Source organism: Mastomys coucha, unplaced genomic scaffold (genome assembly GCF_008632895.1).
Source record: "Mastomys coucha isolate ucsf_1 unplaced genomic scaffold, UCSF_Mcou_1 pScaffold3, whole genome shotgun sequence".
NCBI lineage: Eukaryota > Metazoa > Chordata > Mammalia > Rodentia > Muridae > Mastomys > Mastomys coucha.
Window position 1 is genome coordinate 35,807,778 of NW_022196909.1, and position 5,582 is coordinate 35,813,359.

The following is a 5,582-nucleotide window of genomic DNA, read 5'->3' on the forward strand; positions in this document are numbered from 1 at the left end:
GGTCTTATGGCAGTGATCATGCCACTATGATGCCTGACTTCAACCAACCAACACCTGCTGGTACACTCTCAGAGGATCCTGGGGCAGCCTGGCCTCAGTGCTACAGAACCTCTATCTTGTCTCCAACACTAGCCCATTTGAAGGCTTGAATCCCTCCCGCTTCCCACCCAAAGGCCTGGAAGATGGGCAAAGCATGAGGTCTTCCTATGCCATGCATACACTTCCTGAGAAGAAAAACAGCTCAGAGCCATGGGCTGACTGAGCTCCCTCATCTTGCAGAGCTCCGGGAAGGGATACTCACAGACTCTTCTGCCATCTCTAAAACAAAGGTTACCATGGGAACAGTCCAGACAACAGGGGCTCCGCAGCATGTAGACCTTTCAGTGCTAAAAACCAACAGTTGGCCTATCTACTCAGTCTCAAATCATTCTATTACAAAGCACTGCCAACAGTTGGGTCCAGTGAAGAATGTTCTCAGTTTAAAATTATCTGTGGGTTAAAAATGGGGTCCCACGTCCTGCTCAGGGCTTGGGCTGCTGGGTGAGGCGGATGTGGGGAGCTTGACGGCACGCACCCCCACGTCAGGCTGTGAGAAGCCATAGGACCCTGCTCCTGGGTTGGGGAGGCACAGTCTGAGATCCCTGCAGAACTGCTGGAATTGTCTTGGGGGGGGGCGTGTCCTGGCCCACATGGAGGCTGAGACCGGCAGGTTCTCAAGCCTTGGGACATCTCAGATGCTGCTGTGTATTGCAGAATTGCTGAGAACAGAGTGGGGCCCCCCCACAGGCAGAAGGGAAAAGGGCAGGAGAGCGCTCAGGCTGGGTCCCCAGGGGAAGAGAGTCTTTGGCTTGCTCGGGCTGTGGCTTGGGTTGGCAGAAGCCTTGTCTGCGGGAGATTAGACCCTCCGCTCAGTTAGGGAAAGACCTGCTCCATTGCTCCAGCACGGTGGATCCTGATGAGAAGAGGCAGTCCATGGTTTTAAGGTGGTTATTGTAGAAAGGCAGAGAGATGGAGAAGAGTAGAGAAGTACAGGCTGGCCATGGCCATGTGGAAAGAAGGAGGAAAGGAAGGAGAGAGGGGGAACAGGGGAGAGAGAGACAAGAGTAAGAGAGTAAGAGCAAGAGAGGGAGAAGGGGGCAAGCAGCCCCTTTTATAGTGGGCCAGGCCTCCCTGGCTGTTGCCAGGTAACTGTGGGGAGGAGCATGCCTGGCTGTTGCCAGGTAACTGTTGGGGTGGAGTGCAGACAGAATACCAGGAGCTTGGGCGTTGCCCTATATGACTGATGGCCACAGAATTATGGAGCTGGGTTCTTGCGTCAAGAGCCTAGTGTCTGGGAGCATGTGACAAACTTCCTTCTATCTGTTGCTGATGAATCTGCTGGGTCACCATGGTTTAAACCTAGCTTGACCGGAAGACAGGCTGCCATTCACGGTCCCACGGGTATCTCCTTGGAAGTTTGTGTCAGTAGGCAGAGCTGCCCAGTTTTTGCTAAGCACCCTAATGAGACGCATTAGTAGATAAACATTTAAAATGCGACGATTTCCATGTAAAAATCACTCCATGGGAGCTGCAGGGGTGACTCAGTGGTTAAGAGCCCTCGCTACTCTTAGGAGGACTCAGATCTGAGTTCCAGCACCTGCGCCAAGTCATTCACAGTCACCTACATATAGCTCCAGGGGGAGTCCACCTCTTTCTGACCTCTATGGACACCTGCGCTCATGTCTGCATGCATGCACACACATAAATACACACACATGATAAATTTTAAAAATAAAATAGAAGAATCATTGGTCTTTTAATTTTTGATTTTTTTTTTAAGATTATAATTACATTTCTCCCTTCAAACATTCCCATATAGCCTTCCCTGGTTTCCTTCAATTTCATGGACTCTTTCAATTAATTATTATCATGCACACACATATATATGCATACAAGTAACATTAAACAGACTGAGCAGGCTAGCTATAGAAGAGATAGAGATAGAGATAGAGATAGAGATATAGCCTGCTTAGAATATATGTGTGTGTGTGTATATCTATCTATCTATCTATATCCATATATATATATATGCACATATTCCTAGATATAGCCTGCTCAATCTATATGTTACTTGTGTGCATGTTTTCAGAGCTGGCCTCTCTGTACTGGACAACCAGTTGGGATGCTCTTCCTTAGGGAGGAGGCCCTCTTTCGCTCCCAGCTTCCCGCAGTTGCCTATAGCTCTTTGTGTAGGGTTGAGGCCTCAGGGGCTTTCCCCTCTCCTCTATGGCTTGCCCATTGAAGTCACCCTTTTCAACTCTCCTATAGATAGTCATATTGGTATGATTTAGTGGGTTTATTGGGTACAGCTTCCGACATTAATAAGAGACGGAATCTTGCAGCAAGCTCCCCGATCCTCTGGCTCCCCCTCTTCCCAGCATTCCCTGAGCCTTAAGTACAGGCGTGTTTTATACATGCATCCATTGAGACTGGGCTCTAGAGTCTCCTAGCTTCATCTTCAAGAGATGCTATGGCCTAACTGTGGAGCTACATACATGTGCAGAATTCTGCAAGCTGCAGGGGTTACCAACATGGACAGCAGTTAGCATAGAAACGGATTTCTGACCCACAGGGCATATGAGGAACCAGGTATGAGTTTTAGCATCAGGGCCCCTGCCGACTGCAGCTGCTCTCTTGGAAAGTGAGGTCCGACCCCAGAAATAACAAGGCTGCCCTGAGGTTGTTCCTAATAAGGCTCTCGTAGCCTCGCCAGATGTCTCCCACCTTCTGTTCCTCGCACACGCTCACCCATATGGATTAGCCCCAGGGACCTTGCTGTTCTTCTTTCTGACAGAGGTCTCATGACTCGCAGTGGACATCAAGTCCAGCGATGACAGGGGATCCTGTATATAATGAGCAAGCTTGCAAATGAGGTCAAACGTGCAAGCATCCTTCTTCATTTAAACACTGTCTTTTTTTTTTTTTTTTTTTTTTTTTTGGATCCCAGGCTGGAGGCTAGCAAGCAAGTAGACCGGGCCTTAATATAAGGTATGGGCATAGCAGGGGCCTCTCGAACCGACCGAGACACGAAATGGAATTAGATTATAGGTATCTAATTGGTGGCGGCTTCTCCTGAACAGGGAGTGCGTTAGCCACATGCCCCGGGGCCATTATATACAGTGTCTAATTGACATCTAAGCTGCTGAGTACCATAGTTCATGGGTAAGGCCTGATGCTAGATTTCTCAAAGGTCGGTGTTCAGGACGTCGTTCGGAAGCCTTTGGATGCATAGGCCCCAGTTGGGGACTGAGAGTGTATGTTTCTGGGTGTTTCTGACAGATGCTGATACAAACTCACACCCAGGAAAACGCTGGTGAGAAAAATTACTGCCATAGTGTAAGCTCCTCCCCCACACCTTCCCCACACATAAACCGATAAGCTCCTCCCCCAGACTTCCGCCCACCCCGACAGAAACCGATAAGCTCCTCCCCCAGACCTCCCCTCCCCCAGACCACCCCTACACAGAAACCGATACGCTCTTCCCCCAGACCTTACCCACACAGAAACTGATTTTTTTTTTTTCTTTTTAAATGCTGGAGACTGAAGCTGGGGTCTTAGGCACGCTATGCAAACATTCTACCTCTGAGCTATATCTCCCTGGAAGTCGCCATGACGTGTCATGCGCCAGCATGCCCAGTAATTTAGTAGAAAAACTCAGGACAGAAACTCACAAGCAACCATCATTTAAATAACCAGCAAGTTTGTCAGCTAAGACGCCGCGGATCAGACCCAGGGTCTTGCTCATGTTCCATCACTAAGCCACAGCCATAGCCAATTCCTAAAAAGCATTTACTGAACAGTCACCACAGACACAACTAGACTGTAAAGACTTTAACATATCACATTATATTCTTAGCAATAAAGACTTTAACATGTCCTGAGATGATTAAAATTAAAAAGAAATCTTTCTTGAGGATAGTCAAACACTATTACAATAAAACAAAAGAAAATTGCGTGAATCACGCCACTGTTTCTTAGACAGATCCGTGTGTAGGAATTTATTGTGAGAAATGAATGAACGCGGGGTTGGTAAAATGGCTCACTGCTCTGCAGAAGATCCAAATTTGATTAACAGCACCTTCAGTAGCTCACTCCAGCTCCAGGGGATCCAGCATCCTCTTCAGTCCTCCATAGGCCCCCATATACAAGGTACCCATATATAGACACACAGAGAGACCGAAAATAATAACAATTTTTTTTAAAAATTAATTAAACAGAAACGAATGAACTAAAGATGCCAATGATGTCTAGAACACAGCCATTGAAGCTCTTTTCATTTTTTTTTAAGTGAAAAGGCTGAAATATATATGATCCACAGTTGTAATTTCAGTACATAGCACACATGCTCTTCCATGATACGCTAAGCCAGCAGTCCTCAACCTGTGGGTCACAACTGTTAGCATTCTGTATAAACCCCACCCCCACAGATACCTGGCAGCAGCCAGGTATGTTCCGCCCCATGGTTACCTGGCAACCGCCAGACAGGCCTGGCCCTATAAAAGGGGATGCTTGCCTCTTCCTCTCTCTTACTCCCGCTTCTCTCCCTTGCCTCTTCCCACTTTGTTCCCCCCTCTCTCCATGTGGTCGTTGTTAGCATCAGGGCCTTCAAAGCCTGTGACGTCACATGGGCGGGTCTCACAGACCTGTTGCCAGGGCAACAGCCACCATATTCCATTGGGCTCACCTCCCACCTTTACCTGCGGCCACTACGTCAGAACCCATACACACACACACACACACACACACACACACACACGGGGGGGGGGGACATCCCTCCATCTCTCTCTCTCCCCCTCTCTCCCTCTCAATTAAACCTCTTACACGTGGAACTGTTTGGGCCTAGTGTGTGGTATGTTCTGACGCGACCCTCCGTTCTAACACATCAGTCACGGCCATCTCCTACTTCTACTCTCTCCTTCTCTCTGCCTTTCTCTGCCTCTGCTACCCTCTTAACTCCCCTCACCATGCCCGAAATAAACTTTATTCTATACTATACTGGCTGTGTCTGGTCCCTCAGGGGGAAGGGATGCCTCCACATGGGCCCTCCGAGGCACCCCCTCCCCCCACACCTCACCAGAACATATTCTTATAGCTCTTTCTCTTTTTGGATCACAACAACGACCCCTTCAGGGATCGACTATCAGGTATCCTACATATCACATATTTACATTACAATTCATAACGGTAGCAATATTACAGTTACAAAGTAGCAACAAAAATAAGTTAATGGTTGGGGGTCACCACAACATGAGGAACTGTGTTAAAGGGAAGGTTGTGAAAGACCCCCAGAACTGGGGATCCTTACTCAAGTCTCGGGATGACGCGACCACCCAATGACTCACGAGAGACCGAACTTGCTGTAATCACATGAGGTTTATTCCAGATCTGGGGTCGAACTCATAGCCTGGCAGGCCAGAGGGGTTCAACCATGAGCACGAGGAGTAAGCGGTATTTAAAGGAAAAAACTACAAACTAGGGGCGTGAAAGGGTTACCAGGGAAACATAACAAGGGAACAATGGAAAATTCTAAAGGAACCCACTAC